Below are 9,281 nucleotides of genomic sequence, written 5' to 3'. Positions count from 1 at the left end.
GGCTTTACCTGAGGCGGCGCGAGGAGCTGAGCTCGGTGACGGGAGAAGGAGGCGTGGCTTCAGCGCCACGGGCGCGAGAGCGGGCGGTTAGGAGAAGGAACTGCCAAAGGCGTGGCCTCGCTCTTCGCCCGCTTTCGTGTGTCTGTTGTTACTTCTATTTATTCGCTCCCCCGTGGCCCCTGACGCCTTGCCGTTTCAGCTGCCATAGTACCTGGGTCCCTAACGCGTGCTTGTTCCGTTGATGTTGCTTTGGGGCGCGTTTATGAATTTAAACACGTTAGCTGCCGACGTCCTCATAGAATCTCTTCTCATAGACCTGCGGCGCGTTCCTATACATTGCCTACTCAGAGGTAAGCCCCCCAACGAGGCCTGGGCCTCTTCCACACTTTGAGGCCCTTAGCCTCTGCTCCCCACCCCCAAGACGAAAAGGAGCCCGTACTCACCATGAAGTTGTTACAGTAAGTGCCACACTTTCAACATTTGGGGATAAAAAGGTGCTGGTACTCCCCCCGCCCCCCTCAAAAACCAACACTGCAAGCCATATATATATATATAGATATAGATATAGATATATATGACCACTAAAATCTAATAAGGCACATTCCTGTCTGATACACATAAAAACAAGGCACGAAATTTACCAAATGCCAAAATAATAACAGCCCGCCGTCCTTATCCGTGAGGATGTGAGTGACTCCTGTCAGGGTTGTTGAACAAAATGTATATACTGTATTGTAAAGTGCTTTACACAATGACTGCTAGCCTTGTTGGCCAAATCAAACAGTTGTAGTTGTGGAGCTCCCTGATCTCTCAAGCCCCTTTCCTTTTCTGAGGGGCCCCGGGATGAGTGTAGCCTGTTGGGCATTGCTGCAGTTGCACCCCTTCCCCCACTGGCTCAGAAGCAGGAGAGGCTGCCATGGGGTCAGTGGCGTAGCATGGGGGTTGCAGGGGGGGGCCGGCCGCACCGGGCACAACATCTGGGGGTTAGGGTTAGGGTTAGGGGGGTGCAAATCCATGGGTTAGGGGGCGCAAATTACTTGCCTTGCCCCTGGTGCTGACAACCCACGCTACGCCACTACATGGGGTGCCAGTTTGGTGCTGCTGGGGAAGCTGTTCTCTGGGCACTGCCACTCAGTTGCCAAACAAATCTCTAGCCTTCCTACCATTGTGGATTGCTGAGGAGCTGCTGGGATGATCTCCACTCACTTCTGCAGCTTCAAAGTTGTGGGGAAGGCTGACCACTTGCCAAGGTGAACACGGCAAATGGAATTGTTGAACTTACACAGTATGATAGTTGTTCAGTTACAATTTTAATTTTAACAGTTGTGAATGGGGGATGGATATGTGCCTTTTGGCACAGGCCTTTGTTTGTTTTTAAGCATACAATAGAATAAAACAAGATAAGGCTTAAAAGCCAGCAGAATGGAAAAGCCCTGTGCATGTGTTACTCAGATGTAGGGCATTATTATGTTGAGTGCAGATTAGACCAGAGTGTTATTCTCCCCATGATTGTGTGCAGTTGTCTTTAGGGAAATTCCGAAGCTCAAGCATCTGGCTGTATAGGGGCTTTGTACTATCAGGATACCTAGTGTCTGTATCATGCAGTGCCTGTGCATTGGCATTTCCCTACAGACAACTGTGAACAACACATAGTTATAGGAAGAAATTATAGCACAGGGCAGGTTAAATACATGGTCACTCTCTATAGTCAATGTAGTTATGCCCTGTATGTGAGAGAAATGTGAATAGGGCTGCAGTCAAACTAAAAGCTTAAAAAGTCCAGGCAAATAGCAACAATACCTGGTGCTGAAAAGATAATGGGAGATGGTACCAGGGAAGCCTACCTGAGGAACGAGTTCTGAAGGCAGGACAACACAACCAAAAAGATGCATCAGGTGGAAAGTAGAAAGCCCTCTGATAGGTATCCTAGTTCTAAGCTTTTTAAGGCTTCAAAAATTAAAACAAGTACATGGAATTGGGACGAGAAAATTAGTTCAAAAGTGCAATTCTATGCATACTCCAAATCAGTGCAGACAGGATTGTACTAAGCCCCTTTTGACGCAGTGTGGGATTTACAAGTGAACATGCATAGCAATGGGTTACAGTCTGAAGCAAACTAAACTCTAAAAGTACACTGAGGATCTTAAATTATCGTGCTAGATTTTAAGAATAAGGAATGAACAGACTTTTGGGGGTTAATTTACCAGGCTATGGCTTTTTATTATCAATACTGTACTTTTTATTATCAATGGTACTTCTTGATCTGCCATGAGCTTATCTTCAGTTAGTGTGCTTCTTGTTCTTATTGGTTAGGGCACATTTGAGCTTGGTTGTTCTGAATTGATTTGTTTCTGAATCTGACTTGTATTTTTAGTGTTGTTTGCTTACATTCTTATTTGCCAGAGCATTCATATTCCTCAAAGTTGTCTTTCCTAGAAGATGCACTCTGAATTTTTAGAAAGTATTTTGGGAGAAATGTACAATTGCACATCCCTACCTTATTTGTGTTAGTTGCAGAACAGATTTGTAATTGTCAAATTTGTGCTGCAAATAATAAGTAGAATATCAAAATATAACCAAAACTGGTGGAAAGTATGTTTATTGTTCTATATCTTCTTTGACAGATGAATAGACAATGAGAGGGAAAGCAAGAGACGTACAGGGACAATAAACTCAGCCAACTCATAACAACATGATGGGTGAGTATTAATGTATTTATTGTTTCTGTTTCTATTTTATGTAATATTAGTGTAACATTGCTTGGATAACAGTTTTATGTTGTGGTGGTAGTATAGCCATATTTCCCATTCATAAGATGTGTACTGGTTTAGAAAGTATGAGGACTGGGCTGTTAGCCATGCAGATAGCCACTACTATTGTAAAGGTATGGTTAGGATTCTAAATACTGCTTGGCACTGATAGAACTGTAATACAAATCCAAGTATAAATGTTAGGAATGTATAAGTTGACAGTGGCTGGCATATTGGCCTGTTTGTAGCAGATGTCATGAGGAAGGTATAAGTGTAAAAGGAGTTAGGATAAACCAATCAAGACATTGTTAAAAAATTTATTAGCAATTTTTAAAATAACATAATTCCTCAGATAAAAATGCAATCTTACAGGAATATACATTTGTCTCACACCAAGGCAATTCTCTAGCTCACTTTGTGGGTCATTCATTCTGTTTATTTAAAATGTGTGAGAAGAGGGCAAGACTGGTTGTTGTTGTTTTTTATGGCAGGCTTACATTATGGTTACAAACTGTACAGCTTTATTTTACAAGGGCAATTTTAGCCTTCTTGATTTCAGTTGGTTCATGAAAACTGGGTCTTAAAACAGTGGGACCTGCTCAACAGCTCTGTCTGGAACATCTTTAAGTTAGATAGTATGAGCATTTTGGATTAGGGAGGAGGAAAAGTGGAGGAATTTACATCTTGACAGACATAACAGCTTTTAAGAGCTCAGTTCATTCATGGATCTAAGCAATTAGAAAGAAAGTTACATGCAGAAATCTGTATCATATCAACTAAACATTTATAGCTGATGGTAGGAGAAATGAAGTTCCTTGGATGGTCAGAGGAAGTGAAAGTTGTGCATGAGCCCACTGCACACTGAAATTAATAAGATGGATAGTTTTGTCAGGATGAACCCCTCAGTTCAATGAAATAAGGAGAAACATATACTGAAGCTATACTTGGTCTGCCTGTTCCTGTAATGTGATCGCAGACATCAATAAGAATGTAGCCTTAAAAATGTGGAATCATACCCTAAATTATATTTGCTTCTGAGCTGGATTGCAGTAGGTATTCTTTTCTTTAAAAAAATTATCATTGACTTGCTAAGCTTCACTATTTTAGGAAGGAATTCTTCCTTTCCTTCTATATATATATATATATATCCAAGAAAGGCACAGTGTGGCCTCTTTTATCCAGACACTTTTAAGAAATCAAATTTGTCTGTAGTAGAGGCATCTTTGACAGAGAGACAGCATTGTATAAAACATAGCAATATTTATTGGTAGGGACATGCAACTTGTTTTTTCATGGAAGGATGATTATGTGGAAGCTCTAGGTACATGAGGTTATGAGGTGCAGCATCTTATCTTGCAATGCTCTTTGTGTGTGTGTGTGTGTGTGTGTGTGTGTGTGTGTGTGTGTGCATTTGAATTAGAGATTTACCTAAAAACATAGAAATCATTTCTTGTTCAGATGTTTAGAGCTTTTAAGACACTTCTTATCCATTCATGTTGCAAGAGCTGTAGAAACTCTTAGTAGGTTCCTAAACGTACAGGATTGAGACAATAAATGATTGAAGTGATTTTTTTTAATATAAATTTGGTTCTGCTGACAGAAATTTCTCAAATAATAGCCCATGGTTAAAACTAGGCCAGAAACATCAAATAGTTTGAATGTGCCACCACACTATTTGTTTGCCTTGATTAATATGGTGCAAGGATACAGTTTTGCTGCTGAGAGCCTGCTTACATTGATAAGATGCATGGAATGGACTGTGGAGGAGGCTGACATCTATTTTGTATTGTGCTTGCAATGGTGAAGCCTCTGACACTGGTTGACTAAGTAAGTCAGTATTAATACACTAACTCATGAACACCTGCCCCCAAATCAGTGTTGTAGGCAATGGTCAACTGAGACAAGAATGATCTGTAAAGTAACCTTAGCACTTCAGGATAAAAAGAGGGATTGTGTACGCTGCCTTAAGCTCCTTAGAGGAACAGAAGGGCTAAAATATTATAAGTAAAATAAATAATAAAGGTCAGAAGGGGTTGTATGCTGTGTAGGGAGGGTAGGAGGTCAGCTGCCTAAAGGACTTGGGTCATTCCATGTCATTTCAACAAGGTCATGTCACCCTCCATCTTGGATGTTGATGAAATTTGGTGTACAACCCATCCCTTATGATTGAAATAAACCCCCTTAAATTTTTCCCCTCTGTCTCAAACGGTTTTAATTTTATAGCACTTCAAAGTTTCGTTAAATCTGCGTTGTCTGTTTCCTTTGAGACCTTCGGCACAATAAACCCTTGTGTACATTTTATTTATTTTTCTTCATAACAATTGATCAGATCTATTTGAAATTTTACACAGAGGTCAATAACATGATGAGGATTTCAGAAAAAAATACACCAGCACTCAAAAGATTTTATAAATGCCTACAAAAAATATAAATGCACTTGAAGCCTAGTTTTTTTGGTGGAAAACCTAGGTTTAGAAAACCTGAATTTACAGCATGTGGGCATGGTATAACCAAAAGTTTTTGCTGTAGAAAATTATTGCAAAGACATGCTCTTTCTTGAGAAAGAATGAAATTTATGGGTTCTTATTCCTTGTAATGAAAATTTTACGTTTTTTGGACATCGTAGGGAAAAAATGGCTACCATTTTGTACAACTCTCCTACAATCCATAGCAGTAGTAGAAAAAATTACTGGAACAAAGTTGTTCATCTTAAAATTACAATAATATTGGTTATTATAGATTTTTTTGAAAGTGCAGACTTGTTTCTAGTTTTGGGGTATTTAAAATTATGAAAATTGGCTATCGTGAAATCAATAATAATAATAATAAATTTGGTCAGAAACTTTAAATGCTGACATGTAAGGTAATAAGACCTAGCAAGAAAAAGATTAAAAGAATTTAAAATTATTATATTCAATTCTGCAATATATGATCCCCAATTTGTTTTTCAGAATATTATTGCATACAAAGACAAGTCTATCTTACAAAAGAAAAGAAAAAGAGAATGATGTTTGTGTGCCATCTTGAAATAATGGATGCATGGAGACTTTTTAACATTTATGTTAAATATATTGAGGCGTAATTCACAATGAGGCTGTTTTATGACAGCAGATACATTAATAACAGAAAAGACAACAGTTAAACTAAAGTAAAAAATTACCATAACAGATTATGCTATTATCACAGTTGATTACCTTACAAGTTCAATGCTCCTCAGTTTCTTTGCTGTAGCCTCAGTATCACCTGTAAGTATTTCATTTTTTCTTCCATCAACACCAGTGGCTTGCATGACTCATCTGCATTGCATCACCTAACTTCATCTATCCATGATTCATCCACAAACTGAACAATAGCATACAGAACTAGCAAGACTTCTCTGAACTGCAATCTGAGAAAACATTTTAAAATGTCTAATATTTAAAATATTTCTGAAATGAATAATTATTTTTTAAATAACTGATGTACTGATATTTTTATATAATACTCAATTTTTAATTTTTTGGAATATTTTTCTTGCTAGGTCTTACTTCCTTACATGTCAGCATTTAATGTTCTACTGACTGTAAATTCTTTTTTTTCTTTTTTTATATTCCTGATAGCCAATTTTCATAACTTCAAAATCCCAAAATTAAAACAAGTCTGCACTTTTGAAAAAAAACCTATAATAATATTATTTTAATTTTTAAGATGAACAACTTTGTTTCATTAATGTTTTCTATTACAGCTATGGATTGTAGGAAAGTTGTACAAAATGGCTACCCAGTAGCCATTTCCCCCCACGATGTCCAAAAAACGTAAAATTATCATTACAAGGAATAAAAAATCACAAATTTCATTCTTTGTCAAGAAAGAGCATGTCTTTGCAATAATTTTCAACATCAAAAACTTTTGGTTACATCATGCCCACATGCTGTAAATTCAGGTTTTCTAAACCTAGTTTTTCCATAAAAAACTAGGCTACAAGTGCATTTATAATTTTTTGTAGGCATTTATAAAATCTTTTGAGTGCTGGTGTATTTTTTTATGAAATCCTCATCATTTTATTGAGCTCTGTGTAAAATTTCAAAGAGATCTGATAATTGTTTATGGAGAACCACCCCCCCCCCGAATGTACACAAGGGTATCTTGTGCCAAGGGTCTCAAGAGGGACAGACAACACAGATTTAATGAAACTTCGACGTGCTTTAAAAATAAAACTGTTTGAGATGGGGGGGGGGAATTAAGGGAGTTTCTTTCAATCATAAGTGAAGGGTGTACACCAAGTTTCATCAAAATCTGAAATGGTGGGTGAGAAAACCCTTGGTTATTTTGCATTGATTTGATGTGGAGAAAGGTGGGCTGAGTCGGAGAAAGGGGGACTGAGGCAAAGCCTCCCAGGGGGCTCAGTGCAGGAAGGAGGTGGATAGGAGGATAAGAGGGTTAGAGGCTGTGACCAGGGAGCCAAGAGGACATAAGCTGCTAGGACACTAACAAGAGTAGCACAGAAGGAGGATTTTGTCTGATGTGGTTTCTCCCGTCACTGTAAAATTGTGACCTACAACAACCCTGAGGTTGTAATTTTGGGATTTTTAAAATTTTCACAGCACATAAACTACCTTCTCTACCAATGTGCAAGATACTGACATGATTTCTTATTAAGTAATTGGTGATCATGAGCCAGATAATATGCCTAGAGCAGCTTCTGTGTTCATTTTACTGTTCATGAAAACACAGAATTGTTTTTGTTTTTTATGTGACGGCTTACTTTGTAAGCAGACTTTAGAAAATAGTTTATGAAAAGCAGGCCATAAATAATTAAAGAAATTACTTATGATGCTAAAGGTTAATATAGATTAGCATAGTCCACTAAAAGTAGATCCCTAAATGATTTGTTTAAGAGCATAAGAAAAGTATTACATTCAGACCGATAGGATACCAATGGTATTATACTATCTCTGTCAGTGGTGAATACAAGATGCTACAATAATATGTACACCACTACAAGGCAATAATACAGGAACTGTGTTGAAATTCATACTTTCAGAAACTGAGATGAACTAAGATCAAACTGGGCTTATTTCTTCTTATTTCATATCTTTTTCTGATAGTATAAAATGTAGCTCAAGGATATATGCCCCAAATATGTACAGCACAATTAATCAGGATTCCGCCCGCCCCCCCTTGCACAAATCCTCACATTAAATGGAGTTTGGGCAGAAGACTGATTGACTGAACCACCTGTCACCAGTGGACTTCAGCTAGGATACCAGAGTGAAAATGTTTTCATCATTAGCACTCCTTCTAATACTAAACTTATGTAGTGAGTGTTTTGTCCGGAATGTCTCTGGATGTCGCAGCATGCTTGGGGGACCCCTAATGTTTGCAGAAGTATAAAAAGGCTTCTTTAAAAACAAAAACACACAAAGCCCCCCCCAAACAATGAGGACTGGACATGCGCAATAGCCACAGAATATTGTGTGATAGCTGGAAAAGGAAAATGGAGAACAAGATGGAGGAGTGGAATGTCCTGCTTGGAAGGAGGGGCTGGCTGGAACCCAAACTGTGAAGGTATGCGACAGTATTTTTTACAGGTCCTGCCAGGTCCCACTTGTTCCTCCTAACGGCAATCTGACACATAGAACATAAAACTGGGGCACCCATGGGCAAAGTAAGGGTTTCTGTGCATTCCCCAGGTATTCAGAAAAATATTATTTTGTAAAAAAGAAAAGAGGGGAAGGGACAGAAAATAACCCATCTTCCAACAAGAACTGCATATGAGCAAAGCTCTCCTGTAATAATGGTACGTTAAGACATGTATAAAATCTCTGACAGTGATGAACGCTGGAGGGCTGGATTGGCTTTTCAACAAGGAAAAAGAGCAGCTCTACCAGACAACACAGGGAATAGGGATTTTTAAAAAATATCCCTCAGTTCAGTTCGGGAGCTGTGGCAATTCCAAAACATATCTGCATTGATTTACAATGCAATAGCACTCAGAATTGAGGATGGTGATGGCAGCCCCCAGGCCTGAACAATCTGAAATAAGTTCAAGGTCCCCTGACTCATGTCAGGATAATGCTCCTATCCCTGCAAAGTACTGCTGAGGTTTAGGTCTAGCTGAACAAACCCCACCCCCACCCCACCAGGTTTTCAAGTTTGTGGCTGCTGAGTATGCATGTATAGGTTAAAGCACTATCCTCCTGTTGTACCACTCTGGTTGGAGGCCATTCCCACCACTGTCCCTCAACCATTTCTGTCCTCTCAGCAGCAATAAGTTCTAGCGGACAAAGGAGTCTGAATTCTTCCCCACCCCCAAGTCCCAATAGGCCTTCAATATTTAGGATAGTACTTCCTGCATGGAATGTATATTGTATACCTGTATGAACTGCATATTGTTAATACATGGTGTGGATCTGATTAAATCCCACACTTCATTGCAAGTAAAGGACCAGTCTCCACCTAGGAAACTACAATAAATGAGACAACCCTGTCTCTCTATTCTGGAGTCACATTTTTGTGTGTGTAGTCACTACTATCTCAGGGCCCTTATCC

At 38.9% G+C, this 9,281-nt stretch overlaps 1 long non-coding RNA gene across 12 annotated transcripts in view; it reads left to right on the top strand.

Moving 5' to 3' along the window:
• The first annotated feature begins 21 nt into the window (after positions 1-21).
• The window catches only part of LOC309378848, a 118,642-nt gene continuing 109,382 nt past the window's right edge, over positions 22-9,281 (top strand). For all 12 annotated transcript variants that reach the window (XR_014172181.1, XR_014172182.1, XR_014172183.1 and 9 more), the window contains exons 1-2: positions 22-458; positions 2,625-2,699. This is a non-coding gene — a long non-coding RNA (uncharacterized lncRNA). The remainder of the gene's footprint in view (positions 459-2,624; positions 2,700-9,281) is intronic.

The sequence above is a fragment of the Podarcis melisellensis genome (assembly GCF_964234715.1).
Source record: "Podarcis melisellensis genome assembly, chromosome: 10".
In the NCBI taxonomy this organism is placed as follows: Eukaryota; Metazoa; Chordata; class Lepidosauria; order Squamata; family Lacertidae; genus Podarcis; species Podarcis melisellensis.
This window is presented reverse-complemented; position numbering and strand designations above follow the sequence as displayed.